This window comes from Aristolochia californica, unplaced genomic scaffold (genome assembly GCF_029961685.1).
Source record: "Aristolochia californica isolate CCGP_79_NKW_82.1479 unplaced genomic scaffold, dmAriCali1.0.hap1 SCAF_5, whole genome shotgun sequence".
NCBI lineage: Eukaryota > Viridiplantae > Streptophyta > Magnoliopsida > Piperales > Aristolochiaceae > Aristolochia > Aristolochia californica.
Genome location: NW_027182214.1, coordinates 9,228,689 through 9,252,010, shown reverse-complemented (window position 1 = coordinate 9,252,010; position 23,322 = coordinate 9,228,689).

Here is a 23,322-nt window from a genome sequence, read left to right as displayed (position 1 = left end):
AAATAAACCTTTTCTTAATATGATCTTTCTAGAGAAAGATATCCACATTGGAAGAATGAAAGGTCATGTTGTTATCCCGTTGCATGCAAAGATCTGAATTTAAGCTGAATTTTATGCTTCACTTTTTGAGTTGCCTATTTGTTTCCAAAATCTAGTCAAGATTTTACCATCTTGATTATCTTTCCTTTCTTAAAAATTTCTTTCGTTTGATCTCACATTACATTAGTTTCCTTAAGAGAAATATTTTCCATTATGAGTCTAGTTTTATTTTTTTCACAAAGTCTGAAAATTTTGACATAGAAAGTCTATTTTACTCAATCTAAATTCCAAATATTTGTGTCATAAAACCTCCCTCATTCATGAAATTATCTCTTGGATATTTTCTTTGCAAATTGGTGAAGTTGTGTTAAAAAGTAATTCCCTTATATGAGAAGCCTATGTTTAGAAAGTGGCCATTATTATGTTCCATCTCAAAAAAAAAAATTGTTAGAGTTTTTTTTTTAAGTTTCCTTAATCAGCATTTTCATAGAGGAATTTTTTTAATCTCCCTCTTGAGTCGAACTTGGTCACCCACCAAAAGTCATGCTTGGTCAAATTTATTAAGTCAATTCAGTATTACCATTACAATCTCCTTCATATTTGGTGGTTATTTTCTCTACCTTTAACCCCCCAGTACCCTTTTACTCAGTCGCCTTTCTCCTACCTTCCTTTTTTTACTCTTTTTGGTCAACCCTTGGTGCATTGTTATGGTTGGTCTTCTTTCATATGTATGGGAGTTTTTAAGTCCATGGAGACTATTTTATTTGTACCCTTTGGGTTTGTATCGCCGTCTTTTGAGTGACTGCTATTACCCTCTTTAGTTATTATTATCACTACTTTGTTCGAAATCCTTTAAGGTTGGTTTCAATTTTTGCTTTATCACCCATGTTTTACTTTTTGAGAGTTTGTGTCCAATTGAGTACTTATCCATGGGACACCTTGATGGAGGAGACAATTATTACAACTATTTTTTTTTTTGTTTGTTTCAAGCTGGTGTGGATGATTAGATTGGAAGTTGAGTGTTGTAGTGGTTGTGCCTCCTTTTGAATTTATATATAAAATTTGGTATTATTTGAGAAGAAGAAGCATTATCTACCATGAAGAATTCCATGTGAAGTGGTATAATTTTCCTTTTCATGCACACAAGTTTCTTGACCAAGATGAATTTCCTGTGAAGTTACAAACACCAACTTGAGGGGAGTGTTAAGAGACACTCATGTGTGTAGGGGTGGCATGTATAGTAAATAAAGAGAACTTTCATAGAGATGGCATAGAATTATAATTATACAACCTAGTGTATGTCCTCTTATGTCTTTTTCCTTTTGAAGCATGTAGCCCTAAGGCCATTGTAGTCAGTGTATTGAGAAGAAGAAGCATAATCTACCATGAAGAATTCCACGTGATGTCGTAAACGAATTTTATTTGACTACAATAAGTGGGTGGGGGGGGGGGGGGGGGGGGGGGGGGTGGGGGGTGGTGAATGTGTGGAGGAACTAGTTGAAGATTGTAAGTAAGATGTGAACAAGAACAAGATGGATCAAACCAAGGCAATATAATTTTCATTTTCAAGCACAGAAGTTTCTTGACCAAGATGAATTTCTAGTGAAGTTACAAACACCAGCTTGAGGGGGAGTGTTAAGATACACTCATGTGTGTAGGGGTGGCATGGATAGTAAATAAAGAGAAATTTCATAGAGATGACATAGAATTATAATTATACAACCTAGTGTATGTCCTCTTATGTCTTTTTCCTTTTGAAGCATGTAGCCCTATGGGCATTGGTTTCAGTGTATTGAGAAGAAGAAGCATAATCTACCATGAAGAATTCCACGTGATGTGGTAAACGAATTTTATTTGACTACAATAAGAGGGAAGGGGGGGGGGGGAAGGAACTAGTTGAAGATTGTATGCAAGATGTGAACAAGAACAAGATGGATCAAAGCAAGGCAATATAATTTTCATTTTCAAGCACAAAAGTTTCTTGACTAAGATGAATTTCTAGTGAAGTTACAAAAACACCAGCTTGAGGGGGAGTGTTAAGATACACTCATGTGTGTAGGGGTGGCATCGATATTAAATAAAGAGAACTTTCATAGAGATGGCATAGAATTATAATGATACAAGCTGGTGTATGTCCTCTTATGTCCTTTTCCTTTTGAAGCATGTGGCTAAGGGCATTGTAGTCATTGTAAACATTTTCACAAAACTATAAATATAGTCTCAAGGCATGGGGTAGAGAATTCAAGCCTCTTCCTCTTGGCTCAAATTCGTCCATACTCCTCTCTCTTGTTCTCATCTTAAAAAATCATGTTTGCTACAATCAGCATATGATGAAGACATGGAGAATTTACTTGAAGTTTTAGTTACTCTTAAACAGACAAAGGAATATCTTTTGAAACTCGAGAGATTGAAAACTCAAAAATAGGAATTAAAGGAGTAAAAAATCAAGAGATAATAACTTGTATAAAGAGCTCGTGTCTGGAAAACACATATAGACTCATAAAATAGTACAATGACTGTGATGTGAGAGTATAACAAATCAAGCTTTCAATTGGCAATGAAATAGGGTAACACATGCTGGAAATCCCACGAAATATAGAGTGAAAAAGAAGTAAAAAAATATTGGAAGATGGGCCCAAGCCCTCACGACCAAGGAAGGCTCACACGTTCAAGTGTGTTAGAAGATGGGCTCAAGCCTACAAGACCAAGGGAGGCCCACATATTGGAGAGAGGAGGAAGATAGGTTCAAGTCCCATAGACCAAGAAGAAAGCCCATAGGCCCACACAGTGATGGCATGATGGTAAATAAAGAGACATCTCAAAAAGATGGCATTGACGTAATTAGTTTATGTTTTAGGGGGTATTATTATAATATTTTAATCCTATTAATCTATAAATTGAGCTTCAGGGGGAGGGTTAGGAGACAAGTCCACAACCTCTTTCTTCCTCCATTTTTTCTTCCAATGAGGATTTTTTCTTCTTTCTCTATGAGTTAATCCATGGAGTCCTGGAAATAATGGTATCAGAGCATTGCTTTTTAGGACTCATAACTATGGTTTTGAGGATTCCAAAGACCCATTTTTTTCTTCTCTTTCTCATATTGATGATTCATTTTTCATAGTTACAACTTTGTTTTTTTATTTTATTGTTCATTTTCTTCTGTTACCTGGCAACACGGACATCAATAACCGGTGGGCCTCTTTGGATTTCTATCTTTGAAGGAGGGAAGGAGACACTATATTATGAAAAATATTTGCAAGTTTTTCCCCGATGCATTGGAAACAAAATGGCCGGTTATGTGATCGAAGCCACCACAGAAATAGTGTGAGGGAAACCCCAAGCGGGTCTCCATATATGTACTGTGGGTGGCTACCTTCCGGATGTGAGGTACATGACATGCCCAATGGCTTCTCCAAGGTTTGATGGATTGAACACACCAAGTACGACAACAGCTTGGTGCACCAGTTGTATAGGCTATTTCTCAGTTCCAGGATGGGCTTCGTGGCACAACGATGGGTAGGCACCCTTCAGCAGAAGTATGAATGCCTCACTATTTAATGTCCTCAATGGTTCACACCTTGGGCAACCAGAACACTGTGGCGATTACACAAAGTGGTCATCGGTGTATGCTGAACTTGGCTTAGAGGATGATGGATAACTTCTACACCAGGGTGTGCACCTCCACAGTGCACAAGTAGAACAAAATTTGTACTGGGTTGCATTCCTAACTCTCCAAGCAGCACTCTGTTATGGACTCCATAGCATCCCGAGTTGTCAACAGACTTAGGAATTAAATTATGCTATTTTCCTTTTCATGTATGTTGAATTTGGTTTGGTTTGGTTTGAATGTAATTTTGCATGAACCATGTGACCCATGGGTCTGAGTTGTAATTTCGTCCCCAAACCAATTTATTGGGACAAAGAGCTGAATGAAGTTTAAGCATTGAATCATTTAGTTTTAGCTAGGAAGGATTCTCCCTCAGAGGTCCAGGTTGAGCCTCCTCAAGGCTCGATCCATTTCCACTATTACACGTTCCAAGAATAGGAGTTTTCTTCTAGCGTCAACAGCCAATCTGGAGGGAAGAGAGGGAAGAAGGGTGATGAGATCCATGGCCAGGGAAGATCCCAACATCTTAGTATTAGACAGGTCCACCCTTGGGGATTCCTCTTCCCCAGAGGATTTGCATCAACTGATTGATGAACATCATCAATGGACAGAGGAATCCTTTGATGAGGTTTGTCACTCCATGACTGACCTGCATTCGGCCATGGTAGCCATGGATGCGTCAATCCAGCTCCTCCTCCGATGACAGGAGGACAATGGGCTTCGATCGCCACCACCGAGAAGCTATACACCACTGGCAGCGCACCACCTACCACTGTTGCACCACCCACATCTCCCATTGGGACCTCATGCTACTGCCACTAATTCGGTTCCCAGGTATGTGAAATTGGACTTTCCTACATTTGATGGGTCTGAGGACCCCTTGATGGTTACACCGGTGTGACCAGTTCTTTTACCATAAAAAAACATCAGCGGATGACCGGGTCCAGTTGGCCGCATTCCACATGCTTGATGAAGCGCTTCTATGGTTCTACCAATTCACAAATGAACATTTGGTTCCGAATTGGGATGTATTTAAATAATCTTGCATGTTGAGCTTTGGTCCTCCAGCCTATAGCAATCTGTTGGGCACATTGGTGAATTTGAAATAGACAGGCACAATTGAAGTGTACCAAAAGACCTTCCAGGAACGTTTGGCCAGAGCCAGTACGAATGTCAAGCCCTCCCAGTATGTTAACCTTTTTACTACTGGCTTGACAGAGGCCTTGCGTCTGGAGGTTGAATTACACGAACCTAGAGATTTGGACCGCGCTATGAACTTGACCAGGGCCATTGATACTAAACAGTGAGTTCTGAAGGAATCCCTAGTCCGAAGACCAGCTTGGCCAAGCAGGGCTACTACCACCGTGTCCTCACCCCTATTCAGGGCCTCCACGTGCAGGTCCTCCACGTCGGCAGTACCATACATAAAAAAATTGAATAGATAAGAGATGGAACAGAGGAGGGTGAAGGGTCTTTATTTTAATTGTGATGAACAATATGTCTAGGGTCACATATGCAAGAGATTATTCAGTGTGCTTCTCTGTGAAGATACTGAGGACTTACTCCCAGAAGAAGACAGTGTTGAAACAGAACATGATGCCCCAGCTATTTCACTCCATGCCATGACTGACATGCACAGTTCCAACACAATGCAAGTTCAGGCCAAGTTGCACCATCTACAGTTACTAGCCTTAGTTGACTCTGGCAGCACACACAACTTCATAAGTCAGCCAGCGGCATAATAACTTGGGTTGGTAATCACGCAGAAAATAGGTCTCTCAGTTGCAGTCGCCAATGGGGCCAAAATCGCCAGTGTGGCTATCTCTACAGCCACCCCCTTTTGTATTGAGGGTCACTCCTTTACTGTTGATTTCTTGGTAATTCCACTGGCAGGATTTTATTTGGTACTCGGAGTTAAATGACTCCAAATGTTGGGGTCTATCTTGTGGGATTTTTAGGCCCTAACCATGACCTTCACAGAGGGCCAGCGTCAGATCACCTTGCATGGCACACATGCTACTGTGCCCTGCACACTTCAGGCAGTTCAGGTCTAGAGCACCGAGCACTGTAAGTTATCTCAATTACATATAGACTTTGAAGATTTATTTCAGGAACCTACTGTTCTTCCGCTTATTCGCCACTGTGATCACCGCATCAGATTGAAACTGGGGACAGAACTTGTGGTGGTTCGACCTTACCGTTACCCCCACTTACAGAAGGATGAAATTGAGAGACAATGCCAAAATATGCTCGCCCAGTGAATTATTCAGCCCAACAGGTCTCCTTTCTCATCTCTGGTGTTACTAGTAAAAAAACATGATAAGTCCTGGAGATTTTGTGTGGACTACATGCAGCTCAATGCTAACACAATTAAAGACAAATTTCCCATTCCCGTGGTGGATGAGCTGTTAGATGAGTTACATGGCGCCACTATATTTACAAAGCTGGACTTGAAGTCAGGTTATCATCAGATTAGAGTTCATCCTCCAGATGTGGAGAAGACTGCGTTCCGCACGCACCATGGGCATTTTGAGTTCCTAGTGATGTCCTTTGGTCTCTCCATTGCGCCATCCACTTTCCAGGCCCTCATAAATGAGGTATTTAGCTCTCTCTTACAGAAATATGTTCTAGTCTTTTTTGATGATATATTGGTGTATAGCAAACATTGGGATGAACACCTTTAGCACCTTCACTAGGTATTTACTCTCCTCTGTTCACATAATTTGGTTTTAAACAAGTCCAATTTTTTTATGGGCACAACCGAGGTGGCATACATGGGCCACATTATTTCCGTCGTTGGGGTAAAGGTTGACTACAGCAAGATTCAGGTCGTCACAGACTGGCCTCCTCCCATATCCATCACATCGTTAAGGGGATTTTTGGGCCTCGATGGTTATTACAGAAAATTTATCTGCGGCTATGGACATATTGTAGCGTTGCTCAACAATCTCCTCAAGAAAAATGCTTTCAGCTGGTCCGAGCTAGCGGATCATTCTTTTCATCAGTTGAAAGCAACCTTATCTTCAGCGTTGGTTTTGCAACTACCGGACTTTGATGAGTTGTTTGTAGTGGAATGTGATGCTTCGGGCGGGGGTATAGGTGCACTGTTACAAAAACAAGGCCACCCGATCGCTTATTTTAGCCGACAGCTTGGCCAACACCATCACAAACTTGTAGCTTATGAAAGGGAATTGATTGGTTTAGCTGAAGCAGTCCAACATTGGAGGCCCTATCTCTGGGGGCACCCATTTCTTATTCAGACCAATCATTCAAGCCTGAAGTATCTTCTTGAGCAGCGTCTCACCACCTCTCCTCAGCAGCACTGGTTGAGTAAACTGATGGGCTTTGACTTTACCGTTGAGTATAAACCTGGTAGTTTGAATCTGGGGGCTGATGCCTAGTCTCATCGGGACATTCCAGAGCTACAATTGCATGCTATCAGTCAGCTCAGAAGTCTTTTGTTGGACTCTATTAGGGAGGAGACACATCAACATCCCAAACTCATTGCCTTATATCTTGATATTTAGCAGGGGACCTCGGATAGCCATTGGATGATCCAATATCGTCTTATCCTATTCAAAAATATTATTGTTCTGCACCCCACCTCGCCACTCATTACTAGCATCTTAACCTCTTTCCATGATAGTACACAAGAGGGCAGACAGAAAACATATTTCCGCCTCAATCACAAATTTTTTTGGAAGGGTATGAAGAGAAGTGTAACAGAGTATGTGGCAGCTTGTCAGACTTATCAACGGAACAAGGCCGAATCATTATGTCCATCTGGGTTGCTCCAACGTCTTTAGCTACTGTACAGGTATGGTCAGATATTTCTATGAACTTCATTGATGGCCTTCCTACCTCTTCAGGCAAATCCGTTATATTTGTAGTGGTTGACCGCTTCTTCAAGTATGGCCATTTCCTCCCTTTGGCACATCCCTATACAGCAGCTCATGTGGTTCAACTCTTCATGGATAATATTGTCCGATTACATGGGGTGCTTGTGTCTGTTACCAGTGACAGGGACACCATCTTCACTAGTATGTGCTAGAAAGAACTCTTTAAGCTGCAAGGCACCAAATTGGCATTCTCTTCCGCCTACCACCCATAGACTCATGGACAGACCGAGGTGGTCAACAGGAGGCTTGAGATGTATCTTCATTTTTTTGTGGGGAACTCACCTAAACGGTGGGTTTAGTGGCTGGCATGGGCCGAATTTTGTTATAACACATCATTCCACAGCGCACTCAGCACTATTCCGTTCAAGGTTGTGTATGGCAGAAATCTGCCTTGGCTTTTATCGTATGAACCAAGTGCATCCAAGGTCGCCACCTTGGATTGGGCTTTAGCCAAAAGGGACACCATGCTCTGTGAGGGACGAACTCATCTCCAGGAGGCCCAACAGGCCATGAAAATCTATTATGATAAGAAGCGTCGGGACGTCTTCTTCTCTCCAAGGGATTATGTGTGGCTACGTCTCCAACATTACCAGCAGCTTTCACTGACAACCTCCAAACGTCACAAACTCTCCCCGAAATATTATGGGCCCTTTCAGGTGTTGGACCGCATTGGCACAATCGCCTACTGCTTGCAGCTTCCACCAGAAGCCAAGATCCATAATGTGTTTCATGTCTCCCAATTGAAGGCCTTCCAGGGATACTCCCCCATTCCTCCACACACCTCTGCCACCGCTACATGAGGGTAGGGTCCTTTCTATTCCAACGCAAGTGTTTCAGGCTTGCCGCATTCTGGGCTATTGGGAGATTCTAGTGCAGTGGGCTGATACTGACCCCATTGACACTACATGGGAGCCCTTACCGGCTTTTAGGGCTCTCTACCCCTCTTTCGAGCTCGAGGAAAAGCTCTTTCTCAAGGAGGGGGGTCATGTTATGGACTCCATAGCATCCCGAGTTATCAACAGATGTAGGGGTTAAATTATGCTATTTCCCTTTTCATGTATGTTGAATTTGGTTTGGTTTGGCTTGTATGTAATTTTGTGTGAACCATGTAAACCATGGGTCTAAGTTGTAATTTCGTCTCCAAACCTATTTATTGGGACAATGAGCTGAATGAAGTTTAAGCATTGAATCATTTAGTTTTAACCAGGTCGGATTCTCCCTCAGAGGTCTAGGTCGGATTCTCCCTTAGAGGTCCAGGTCGAGCTTCCTCAAGGCTCAATCCATTTCCACCATTACACGTTCCAAGAACAAAATTTCTCTTCCAACATCAACAACCAATCTGGAGGGAAGAGAGGGAAGAAGGGTGATGAGATCCATGCCCCAGGAATATCCCAACACACTCCTTGTTTCCTCCCAACCAGCACTAACACAAAAGCCATTGGCGAGGCAGAATTCAAGTTCCAAACAGATCCCATCACTGGCATTTTTTTTGAAGCACGTCTGCCAGTATTGATCTCTACTTTGTTGGCTATCAATCCGGGATATCATCATTATTATTATCTACTGGACCACGCTGGCTGATTTCCCATAATGCTTGCTCATTTTTTTGTTGTTCGATTGCCATCCCAGGACTACTATTTCTTTCAAAAACTTAACTAGTCACTGCCTCTCTAGTGGATTGATTTCTTTTGGAAAGTTTCTTCTTGGTCACTGGTCATTGCTTCACTGGAGTTTCCCTTCCCCGTTGCTTCTCTAAGGTCTCTTTCCATGATTTTCGTCCAAGATCTCTTGATGTTGTCCCACTTTGTTTGAAAGAACCATGGGGAAGATGCTGATTCTTATTTAAAATCGCACCAAGTTAGGAGGCTGATTGATTCAGTGAGTTAACCCAATGAGTCAGGCCAACTCAGACTTAGCCAACTCAAACCAAGTCCACTCGGTCCGGGTCAACCTGACTCAACCCACTTGCTTATTGCCTTTGTTATAGGGTCCGGGTCCTAAGTTGTCCATGAATCGACTATATTGGTATGATACCTGACTCGGCTCAACTCGGTCCTAGTCTTTGGTTGGATTATTTTCTTGAAGTATTGGCAAATTATTACTTTGTTCTAGCATATTATTTGGCGCACCTTCCTTATTTAGTGATGGACTATCTGCAGATTATTTTATGGGTCATTTTTAATGATTTTCATTATTTGGTACGTGTTATTTGGGCCCTGGTCCATATTAGTTGTTGTTATTGTGTCTCTTTGGCTGAGACATTATTATTGAAGAGGGATTTCTCAGTAGTTGAATGTTGTCAGTATTAGTTAAATACTACTTGCTATATCATGAATCAAGTAAACATTGGGCCACTTTTTAATAAAACTCTTTATGAGTTGTATACGGGTACCCTTCCTAACATGATTTATTTTCAAACCTTTGAATGTAAAGTGTTTGCATTAAAAGAACAAAAAAAAAAAAAAAAAAATAGAGAAGTTTTAACTCTAGGGATGATATGGGAATTTTCTTGGGTTATTCATCTCATAGAAACACATATAAAATTTATAACACGATATCTATGAGAGTTGGGGAGTTTGTGCAGGTTGATTTTGTTGAATTTGATTCATCAAATTCAACCACAACTCCAATTTCTGATGATGAAGAGGGAAACCCCTTCGATTCTTCCTCGGGATCTCAACCTCCAGACTAAAATCTTGAAGAGAACCAAAGTGACCTAAATAGCCAAGAAGAACCACCTATGAATCAAAATAACTTTAGGTTCATAACTGATCTCCCCCTACAAAAAAAATCGATGACCAACAAATAAAATTTCAATAAGAAGAAAAATTTATGAAGTTATGGCAAATAGCGCCTTCGTCTCTCAAATAAAACCCAAATGCTTTGTTGAAGCCAAAAAAGATGATTTTTTTTTTTTATCATGGAAATGCAAGAAGAGCAAAATCATTTTGAAAGAAAAAAACTTGGGTTTTGGTGCCTAGACCCCAAAATCAACAAGTAATAGGAACAAAATGGGTCTTCAGGGATGGAGAAAATGAGGAAAATTAAATAGTGAGAAACAAAGCTAGGTTTCTAGGGCCAACTCATAAACACAAGAGATCTCACGGGAAGATCTTGGGAGAGAGGAGAGAAGAAACCAAGGGAGAGGAAGAAGAGGAAAAGAGACAGAGATATAAAGATGAATCTGAGCCAAGAGGAAGAGGGTTGAATGATCTACTCAATGCCTTAAGGTTGTATTTATATTTGTAGGAAGATGTTTACAATGACTCATAGAACCTAATCTGATACCATGTTGAAGTTATGGAAAAGAGAAAAACTTGATTGACTTGATCTAATCAGAGTACATAAACCCCTATTTATAAAAGACGAAAGTAGTAGAGTCCAATTACAATTAAACTAACCTTATCCAATTACACCCAAACTCTAACACTTAAAGATAAGTCCTAGCATAATTAAATAACTTAACATAAATAGAAGACTAATATAACTAAAATACCCTGAAACTGAAACTCTACTGTGAGACCTCCTTCCATAATAATTGTGGCTCTGTAAGACTTCTTATTGTGAGAGTCATGTAAGACTCTTTCATATTTGTTCTTCAACACTCCTCAAGGTGGAGTTTATAACTTCAACTTGCAATGAAAAGGATTCTTGGTCTTCAATTTTCTTTTGCTAAAAAAAAATTCTTGACAAATACAATTCTTCATACATGAAAAAACTTCATCTTTTGTGCTCTTCTTTTCTTGAATACTTTGGTCACATAAAAATTACCACAACTTATGGAATAATATACCTTTTTCTTGTACTTCTTCTTCTACTTCTCCCCTCAAGCTGGGAGGTAATGGCAGTGATCTCAGCTTGAACAAACTAACATAGATGTAGTAATAAGCTCCTCCATCACCGTGTCCCAAGCTAGGCACCGACTCTCAAAGGTAGAAATGGGTGATAAGTGGGTAATGCCTGTCATTCAAAAGACGATGATAAAAGACCCATGGATACATATAAAAAGTCTCAATGGTATGTATGTATGTACATAAAGGTAAACCAACCGAAGCAACACACAAGAGGTTGGCCCAAAGGAGTGTGTGAGAGTCAAATAAAGAATGGTAGGAGAAAAAACTGCCAAATAACCAATGGGTAATGGGTAAAGAGGCAGATAACATGATGAGGCCATCATGTGCTTTATTTTTCTAAGAAATTCAAATTTCGCATCAGACGAACCAATGCCTACAACATTCAACAAATAATGAACCCAAGGCAAGCAACCGAAGAGTTCTTCTTCAGAAATAATGGCTCAATCAAAGAGACACAATAGCAACAACAGAAATCGGCCAATGCCCAAATAACATGTACCAAATGTGTAGTTGTATAGCAATGGATAATCGGTAAATAATGGAAGTCCTTAAGACTAATAAGGACACATGAAATAGTCTGTAGCAAGTCCATCAGTAAATAAGGAAGTTTCACCAAATAGTATGTCGGAACCGAGTAATAATCCAAGAAAATAATCTAGGCAGAGATAGAGAACAGAGCTGAGCTGACTCAAATATCTGACCAATATTGCCGGGTCTAGGGAGAAATGGCATAGAACTTGGGATATGGACCCGTATACTGAGATAAAAAAAGAAGTGGACTGAGTCAAGTTGACCCAGTCCGAGTTGACTTGGTCATGAACGGAACCAGTAAGTAGCCTCGGGTTGTTGGGTAAACTTGGCCCGGTTCGGGTTGCTCGACAGGTGCTCGATTAAATCCTGTTTCCTAACTTTGGAAACTTGATATTCAGCAAAAACATTTCCTCTTCCCCACGGTGCCTAACAGAGTGGTGGTCTTCTTCCCCGCGACTTTGGCTCTTAAACAACTTAGGACAACAACAAAAAAAAACTCGGCAGACTGTTGTGGTTCGCTTTCAAGTAGCAAAAAAAAAAAAAAAAAAATCCAACAGAGAGATCTTGAAGAAGAAAATGAAAACTTTCCAAACAGGAAATTTCTGAAATCTGTAGTTAAATAGCAAAGAGGTAGAAACTTCCGAAAACAACAACAAGAATCAGAAAAATCTTGAAGATGAGTAATACCACTTCCAAATAACTTCTGGATCTGGCTGACTATAAAGAAGATACCATTCCATAATCTAAATAGTAGCTGCATACTAGAAATCATCAATAACTTGGTGAAAAAAGCATCAAATAGCAACGTCCCAATATCAATCAGCAAGACTTTCCTTAATTCAATAACATGACTTGCTGGATACAAACATGCATCTTGCTGTAAACTTTCCAGAATGATAGCTGTGTGCTGGAACTTCTCCTGAAAACCAACAATGTGCTGAAAAACTTCCTTTCTGAATCACGAAAGCACCAGTGATTAGTTTCTGAATCACTTGTTACATCCAACAGGAGCGCCTCATGATTCTCAAATCACTTTCTGGATTACGAAAGTTTCTCACAAATACTATCATATCTTCATTTCCAACAAGGCAGTAGCAAGTCTTGTTAGAATTCTGCACAATGAATATATTCTTGGAGAGGCAACAGTGAGTGATCTTGGATGACAATCACAATAGGAGATTTCCAAAGTTGATTCTTAGAATAAAACTCTGTCAATATATAATATGCAATATTTAAAGCCCACTATAGAGGTGAAAATGTCAAGCAAACAACATGTATAGAGACATAAAAGAAAAAAAAAGGTAGATATTGTTGAGGACTCAGTACCTAACTGAGTCATACAACGGAGGCACACTGAGTTATAGAGTTAATAGCTTTCTTTCCATATTGTTTTAAATTCGGTTTTCATGCATTCTTTAAGTTAAATTGCCATAAGGGCAGAATTATAATATTTAACCCTAAAACTAGGGGGGACATCAAGTCTACTTAGGGGGAAAAGGATTGAGAAAAGGGAAGTCTTGAATTAGGTAAATAGGGTTTGGAGTTATCCTTGACGAGCTATATGGTTTGGAGGTCTCCTTGATGAGCTCTAGGTCCAGGTTCCCTCTAGAATCTAAATATCTTTCATCTTTTGATTGTTGTTTCCATTGATCTATACCGAAAGAGAGAGGGGAGTTGCAGTCCCTTTTTCGAGTTCAAACAGAGGCTTCAACCTCATTTTCATCATCAGCAGCAAGAGAGGGAATCTACCCTCCTTTCTGAGAAAGAATTGAGGGTTTTCAATCCTCTTATCACGAGCAGCACCAGTACTAGTTAATTGCAACATCAAGGCCAGCAAGAAGAAGGTAAGGAAACCCTAATACTTGAGCCAAAAGGTATACAGGTTAGAGGCCTTTCAGCCCTATCACGAGCACCAGCCAAGAGGATTCCAAACCCTCGTTTTTGTGATAAAAAAAGGGGAGTCTTTCTCCTGCTGGTCTAGGCTCACAAAGAGAGCTGCTTTTTCTCCTATCCGAGATCAGCACAAAGCAAGGGGTTTACTTCTTCCTTACCGAGACCAGCAATCACTTACAGTGCTGGATTCACAAATCCCACACCGAGTTACTCGATCCATGACTAGGGACCATAACAACTTGGTATCAGAGCAGGGTAACATGGGGGATACATCCAGCAATAAAGAACTTCAAATCAGGATAAAAAAAGATAGAGACCAGGCTGCAGCACGAGTAAATTTGGAAAAACAAATCTGGTATTGAATTGCAAGTCAATCGGATGACTAGTATAATATCTAAGCTAATGGCAGAGAGACACTCTATTCTAGACCCAAGGGGGATGAATCATTCGCACAACTGAAGAGAGGAGGAGTAGGCTGGGCGCACTGTTGTCTAGGCACTATAGAGTGGAGGTACAATACCCAGGTACACAAAATTAAATTTCTACTTTTACAGGGTTTGTCAACCCCTTAATTTGGTTGCATAGATGCGAGAATTTTTTTTAAAGCAAGGGACTGCTAAGTTTGACAAGGTGGGATTGACCGCCTTCCACATGTTAGATGAGGCACAACTATGGTTTCACCAGGTGAAACTAGAAAGATTGGTGTTGGATTGGGATGAATTTCAAGAATGATGCACCATTCGATTTGGCCCTCCTGCCCACAGAAATACCTTGGGAGATTTGGTCCTATTGACACAAATCAGGTCTGTTGAACTGTATCAAAAACAATTCCAAGAAAAATTGGCTCACGCTGGCCAGTTAGTACGAGTCAACCAGCAGGTCCACTTATTTACAGCAGGCCTCATTGAATCTCTGAAGTTAGAGGTGGAACTTCATTCCCCTTGGAACTTCATTCCCCTTCATACTTGGTTCGGGCAATGAATTTATCACATGCAATGGAACAACGACAACGACTTCAGTATCGTAGGCCTGTTTGGCAAGGGGAACGGAACACTTCCTCCACTTGGCAAGGACGACGAAATACTTCTCCTCAAGTGCCACATCCAACATTACCACCTCCCAGAAACAATCTAATTCCTACTCTAACAACCGAGCCATGCTCTAGTAATCCTCCACCTCAGTATATCAAAAATTAACAAGTTCTGAGATGGCGAAATGGAGGCCCAAGAATCTGTTCTACAACTGTGATAAACCAAACAGGGCAGGTCACCAATGTGAAAGGTTGTTTTGGCTCAAAGTGGCTGAAATAGAGGATACATAATATAATTATGATATTATTGAGGAGGAACCACCATCAATTTCTTTGCATGCTATTACTAGGCAGAAATCTGCCAACACTATGCAAGTCAGAGCTCAAGTCCTCGACCAGGAACTTGTGGAACTAGTGGATTGGGGAAGTACACACAATTTTCTTAGCTTAACAACTGCTCAACATCTTCAGTTACAGATCCTTCCACATCCTATGGCCACAGTTTCAGTGGCCAATGGGGATAAAGTCCCCCTAGCTATGGGATCAGCAAAGCGCTAAAACTTTCCATTGGTACTACTTTATTTCATTCAAAACTTTTTGTCATACTTTTGGCAGGATTTGATATGGTGTTAGGCATCAAATGGTTGCAAAAGTTGGGACCCATACCGTGGGACTTCTCTTCTTTAACTATGAGCTTTGTATTGAGCGGTCGCCAAGTGTTATTACAAGGCAGTCAGGTGGACAAGCCCCACCACCTTCATACCATACACACACAAGACCAACCGGACAACACTATTAAAAATCTTCTCGACGAGTTCTCTGACCTCTTCCATGATCCTTCCAGATTGCCTCCCTTGAGATAGTGTGACCATAGGATCTGTTGAAAACCAGGTTTTGATGTGGTGGTAGTTCGACCATACCGATATCCACACCTACAGAAGGATGAAATCGAGTGACAGTGCCAGGCTATGTTACAACAGGGCCTTATTCGTAGTTGCCGATCCCCGTTCTCTTCACCCGTATTGATCGTGAAGAAACATGATGGCACATGGAGATTTTGTATTGATTATAGGGAGTTAAATGCTCAAACAGTGAAGGATGAGTTTCCTATTCCGGTAGTGGAGGAGCTCCTGGATGAATTATGTGGGTCGGGGGTCTTCACTGAACTAGATTTAAGCTCTGGATATCATTAGCTTCGTATGCACCCCTCCGACATAAAAAAAGATAGCCTTCCGCACACATCACGACCATTTTGAATTTTTGGTCATGACTTTCGGCTTATCAAATGCACTATCCACTTTTCAAGAACTGATGAATGAGGTATTTAGCAACTATCTTTGGAAATTTGTACTTATTTTTTTTTATGATATACTCATATAAAACAATTCCAAAAAGGAACATTTAGTGCATTTACAGATTTTTTTTGAATTTTTATGAGCCCATCAGCTCTATTTGAAGATATCCAAATGCTCTTTTGAGGCATCACATGTCACCTATCTCGCCCATATTATATTACACGAGGGGGTCACTGTTCATCCTGAGAAGATTCAGGTAATTCATGATTGGCCACAACCTCAGTCTTGCTTAGCTTTGAGAGGATTTTTGGGTCTAGCCGGATACTACCGCAAATTCATTCAGAATTACGGTCCTTTGGCAATACCATTGACCAATCTCCTCAAGAAGAATTCCTTTAATTGGAATGAAGAGGCCACACAGTCCTTTGAGGCCCTCAAAAGAGCTCTCGCCTCCACCCCTGTCTTACAAGTTCCAAATTTTGAGGACTTATTTTTGGTTGAGTGTGACGCTTCCGATGGGGGCATTGGGGCCGTCTTACAGGAGCAGTCACACCCCATTGCATATTTCAGTAGGCAATTGGCAGCTCGTCATCACAAATTGGCAGCGTATGAACAGGAATTAATTGGGTTGGCCAAGGTGGTCCAACACTGGCATCCTTACTTATGGGGTCAAGCATTTCTCATTTGTAATGATCATTATAGCCTTAAATTCTAACTTGAACAGTGCCTCATGACTTCGCAACAACAGCATTGGATCAATAAGTTGATGTGATTTAATTTTTCAGTTGAGTACCATTCGGGGAGATTAAACAAGGCAGCTGATGCCTTGTCTCGGCATTTTGAACATCAACAGCTCATATATGTGATCAACCAGCGTCGTTTCCTCATCCTAGACTTGGTGAGAGAAGCCCATGCCACTCTTCCTGTCCTATAGGAGCTACACAGAAAAATTACAGAGGGAACAATGGATTCTAAGTGGTCCATATGGGATTCATATATTTTCTACAAATAGTGGATTTATCTTCCCCACACTTCTGAGTTGATTCTAGCCATCCTCTCTTCCTACCATGACATCACACATGAAGGTATTCAAGCCGATTTTTATTGGCAAGTCATGAAGACATTGCGACATATGTCTCAGCATGTCAGGTGTGTCAACTCAACAAAGCTGACCACTTAAGTCCAACAGGTCTTCTACAACCTCTCGCCCTCCCTACACAGGTATGGGATGATATTTTGATGGACTTTGTTGAGGGTCTTCCACAGTCAGCTGGAAAATCAATTTTATTTGTGGTGGTCGATCGGTTCTCCAAGTATGCACATTTTATTCCTATGGCTCATCCATAAACGACATCACGAGTGGTACAAACTTTCCTTGAGCATATTGTTTGATTTCATGGCATTCCAGAATCTATTGCCAATGATCGGGATGCGGTATTCACTAGCACTTTTTGGCGCGAGCTTTTTCATCTAAGCAGCACGAAATTAAAATTTTCCTCCTCATATCATCCCCAGACAGATGACCAAACCAAGGTGGTTAACCGCACCATCGAAATGTATCTACGGTGCCTTGTGTGCGATCGTCCGAAGCACTGGGTTCAATGGCTACCATGGGCTGAATACTGTTACAACACTTCATTCCACTACCCCTTGCAATCCACTCCTTTCAAGATTCTTTATGGCATGGATCTCCCTCGACTACTATCTTATACTCTAGGGTTCACCCGCGTGGGCACCATTGATCAAAAACTCATGGATAGCGACCAGGTGTAATAGAATATTGTAGAATGCCTATGGCAAGCTCAGATTTGCATGAAAGATGTCTACGACAAGGGACACAGAGATGTCTCCTACGAGGTAGGGGACTATGTTTGGTTACGCCTACAACAGTACTGCCAGCAGTCCATTGCGGGACCACCACGCCATAAGCTCTCCGCCAAGAATTTTTGGCATTTCTCCATTATTTGATGCGTGGGGCCGGTGGCCTATCAACTACAACTTCCAACCAAGGCCAAGTTGCATGATGTGTTTCATGTATCCCTCCTGAAACCATATACAGGGTCATCGCCTACATCCACTCCGTTCCTTCCTCCAGTGGACAATGGACACGTCATTCTTATATCAACAGTGGTGTTACATGCTCATTTGGTCAATGACCAGTGGGAGATTCTAGTCCAATGGACAGCTACAGAACCTGACACATCTACATGGGAGCGGTTAGACACCTTCAAACATGTCTACCCAGCTTACAAGCTTGAGGACAAGCTCTTTTTCGAAGGGGAGGCAGATGTTGAGGACTCAATAGCTAACCGAGTCATACAACGGAGGCGCACTGGGATACAAAGTTAATAGGTTTCTTTCCATATTGTTTTAAATTCTTTTTTCATGCATTATTTAAGTTAAATTGCCATATGGGCAGAATTGTAATATTTAACCCTGAAACTAGGGGGGCGTCAAGCCTACTTAGGGGGAAAAGGAATGAGAAAAGGAAAGTCTTGAATTAGGTAAACAGGGTTTGGAGTTCTCCTTGACGAGCTTTAGGGTTTGGACGTCTCCTTGATGAGCTCTAGGTCTTGGTTCCCTCTAAAATCTGAATATATTTCTATAATCTTTTGATTGTTGCTTCAATTGATCTATACCGAAGGAGAGAGGGGAGTTGTTGTCCCTTTTTCGAGTTCAAATAGAGGCTTCAGCCTCCGCCTTGGACCTCGTCAGAGAGAGAATCCGATCTCCTACACTAATTTGATCAATGCTTTCCATAATCTGATGCCCCTATAAAGGGATTAGGGCATGACCCCAACCTTGGCCAAACATGAGGCCATTAGTTTTGAAAGGAATTACATAATAACCTGCTAATGAAATAAAATTGAAAATTACATAGTCTACCCTCTGCGACGAGTAGATACTCTAGATGCTATGGAGTCCATAACATCTTGTTCCCACGAAAAAAAAATTCCAACTGCTCTCGATTAACAAAATTTCCAAATTGACAAAATTGTTTTGATAGCTTCTTCTAGATAGAGAGGCATGCATATCCATAATATAATAAGATGAAAGCATTCACTTGCTCATCCTTAAATCACCTTTTAAAATTCGGAAACCATTAACATGAAGAAATTTTTTTTGAACACTTATCTCACGGCTTGTGTTCTTCCTTCACAAAAAAACCTTCTTTGAGTGGTGTTGATCATCACTTCTTTAGAGCATTCCTTTGACGAGGGATCCTAAATTTAATGCTCTAATACCATGTAGAATTTAGGATCCCTTTTTCCATAATTCCTGGCAAGAGAAAGAAGAAATAAAAAAAGAAGAAAAGGGAAGAAGAGCTCTTGGGTAGAGAGAAGGAAAAATAAAAGAGAAAAGAGAGGTGGCACCAAGAAAAGAGAGAGAGAGAGAGAGATCAACTCAAGAAGGAGATGTGTAACTTGATTAATTCTGAATACAACACCTCTATTTATAGTAGAGGAAGAGGTAGAATCCTTATACAAATAGCCTTTCAATCCTAATTACATTCCAACTCTAACTCTCTAAGATAAGTCTATTCGAACCAATCTACTAGAAGACTAATATGAGTTGAACTAGAACTCTTTCTTCATTCATGTGAATATAAGGGAGAAGGCCAGCTCATAGTCTTATCCTTGTGGGTCCCTCATGATCCTCCAGCTCATTTTGATAAGGTTGCCAGCTTGTGAGATATTTGTGGGTATTTTGAAAGATTACAATGAATTTGATTAGGTATCCTTGCCTAAAAAATGAAGGAAAGAAAAGATTGAATTATTTTTAGGTGAAGTGGTGCCATATCATAAAGGAAAGTTTCCTTAAATTTTTTTTGGGAAGTGGCTATGAAAGGAAAGTTTCTCTCTTCTTTGATCTAAAACTTTTTCGAGATCTCTTTGATTTTATGTGATTTATCTATCTTGATTCAATCTCAACTTTCCTAAAACCATAAATGACAAATCAAAGATAGAAAATTGTGAGTTGGTGTCCAAGTTATACTTTGGAAAGATTTGGAAAGATCACCTTTGTTTTTTTGGAAATGGCTGATTTGAGAAGATCCCTTCATGATTTGATATTCTGATTGGATATTTCTTCTTAATTAAAAAGGAAGGTAAGAGGTATGACTTAAAGTGATTTTCGGCCATCACATGAATATCTTCTCTTAATTATCTAGTGATATATTTTAATTTCCTAATGGACTAGTCAAACTTGGGTTGTTCTTATCCTATCCGAGTTGGTGTAGTTTGGCAAGGAAATATAATATTTGGCTTGGCTTGAGTAACTTAGTTTAAAATATTTGAGCAAGTAAAGTTCTTTTTCTTTATCACACAAGAGGTGGATTAGCACTTGAGCTTGAAAAATATTTGTTGACTTCAAGCTGGGATCATTGATATTACCTCCCAGGTTGAGGGGGGGGGGGGGGGGGGGGGGAGGAATAGTAAGATAAGTATGAAGGATGAGCACATTAGATATTGTTCAATTATTGATTATCAAATAGCCCTTGTTTCAACTTATTATTGATATTATATTACTCAGCTTGACTCACTCACTCACTGTAAAAGCTACTATCTGCAATTTGCTACCGACTTGACTCTGACTTGATTATTACCCTAGATTGTTACCTTGGATTGTCCTTAGCTTATTACTTGGTACATAGCTTCCTTATTCAAGGATGGACTTGTTGCAGATTATCTTAAGTGTCCTTATTGCTCTTAAAGACTTGTACTACCTACTTTTTATCCTTTGCTATATAATTGCCTATTTGGTACGTGTTATTTGGGCATTGCCTCATTACCGTTGCTACTATTATGTCTATTTAACTGAGACATTATTATTAAAGGACTCCTCAGTTGCTGATTGTTGTCAGCATTGATTATTCTGATGAAGAAAATAAACCACATAGGTGACCCCAAAATATTATCTTCCGGTGATTACCTTTTACCCCCTCCCCTCCTCCCCTTATTTGGTAGTTTTACTCCTACCATTTGAGAGTTGGTGCCCTGTGTTGAACACCATGATGAAATGAGCTTAGTACTACACTTCTGAGCAATGCCCATAGACCCATTACCTATAGAAGATAGGAGTATACCCAACATCCAACTTGAGTCAAGTCTATTATTCACCCAAGAGATATTTTTTTAACTACCTTGAGAAAGTGGATATGACTTTGTGCCCCACAATAGGGCTACTTTTCGGCCTGTGAAATTGAGCAGAAAGTATTTTTTTAATATGACTATTTGACTAGAGTATGGAGCGTTGTCTTACTGCTAGGAGTGATTTTACTCTCTTATATTATGCCAACTGGGTCTCTTGGTAAAGAACAAAGAGACCACCAACTTAAGGGGGAGTGTTGGAAGATATAATGAACTGCCACCTATACGGGAAGATCATATACACCATTTGCAGCAAGTTGGGCGTTTATGATGTTATCTCACCCCTAGCTTGAGGGAGGGGGTGTTAGAAGATGGGGTCAAGCCCACACATCCAAGGAAGAGGCCCACACATCCAAGAGAGGTGGCCTCATGGTAAATAATAAGACTTATCATAAAGATCACACAAGGGTGTAATTAGTCAAGGAGGAACATGTCTACGTCTTTTCTTATGTAAAGCTTGTACCCCTAAGGGCATTATAAACATTATACCATCCTCTCTAAAAATATAAATAAATGCCCTTGGCTTGGAATAGAGCATTCAAGCTCTCTCCCCTTCTCTAAATTCGTTAAAGCTCTCTTAACCTGAAGGCCCTCTCTCTCTCTCATTTCTCTCTTCTCTTCTCTTCTCTTCTTCTTTTCTTTTATTCTCTCTCTCTTACTTTGCTCGAGGTTATAATCATGGGATCCTAAATTCAATAATGTTCACCTCTCATTATCTCCATGAAGGCCATATCAACAATTGCATCGACATGAGGGTTGTCATAAAGTTTTTCCTTATAAGCTGTTACATAATCATTCCCATACAGAGGTACTTCTTTAAAGGGGCAACCCCTCCCCCCTCCCCCTCCATCCTCCCCTCCTCCTCTTCCCCCCTCCCATTAGAATTATCTAAGAAAATAACACTAGTAATTCTCTCAAAGACATTATGCCAACTTGAGCAGACCATAGACAAACTTCAAACATATAGGCAAAGTAAAAATTCCTATTCAAATTTAAAAAATGGCAAAGAGAATTTTTGGCATACCTTGTAAAGATGGATTGATTTATTTCATCTACATAATCCTTAAAAATATTCAATCAACCAATAAAATTGAATGTTTCTCAAAATTTTCTATCATGTTCACCACTCATCATCTTCGTGAAGGCCATATCTGCAATTGCATACACATGAGGCAAAATTGAAAAGAAATTTTCACAAAATTTTCTTATATTGTTTTGGAAAAACCATGCTTTCAAAGCTCATTCATATGTATTGGAACCTTTCACTCAATTAGTTTTGGCCTTAATCATGATTATAAATTAATTAAATACTTTGCAAAATTGCATAATCAATCAACCTTTGTGTGCATAACCAATCATAAAAAACTATAAAGCATGATAAATATTTCTAGTGTATGATGGATCATACATGCAAAAATTATAAAGCATGTTTGATCAACTACAGTGCTTGATGGATCATACATGCAAAAATTATAAAGCATGTTTGATCAACTACAGTGCTTGATGGATCATACATGCAAAAATTATAAATCATGACCAATGTTGAGAGAATGTGATGTAATGCGTCATCAAACTTATGTTATTGTATTTCTCTCCCAAAGTGCCCAAGAGGCACTCTAGTAATTTTATCAAGGCTTAAAAATATAAATTAAGGTGAGAGAAGCTAATCCTATTTTCCTCTTGTTAAGTTGTGGAGCCTAATTAACACCCTACACTGAGTTGGTCGCAGGTCCATGATATATTAACTGTTATTTTATTAAGGCTAGTTTGGAAATTTCACTCTTGTAATACGGTTGCCCTATGTTATGCACGTAATAATATTATTATTTTAGTGTTTTCTTTAATTTACTTTATTTTATTTCAATTTTAGGTCATAGGGGTATTTTTGGAATATTTTATTCATAAGGATATTTCTGTAATATTTTATTAAACCCTAACAGGGTGAACCCTATTTAAGGGGTAATAGTAATGAGAAAAGGAAACATTGAAGTATTAAGAATTAGGTTAAATCTAGCGTAGAGAGG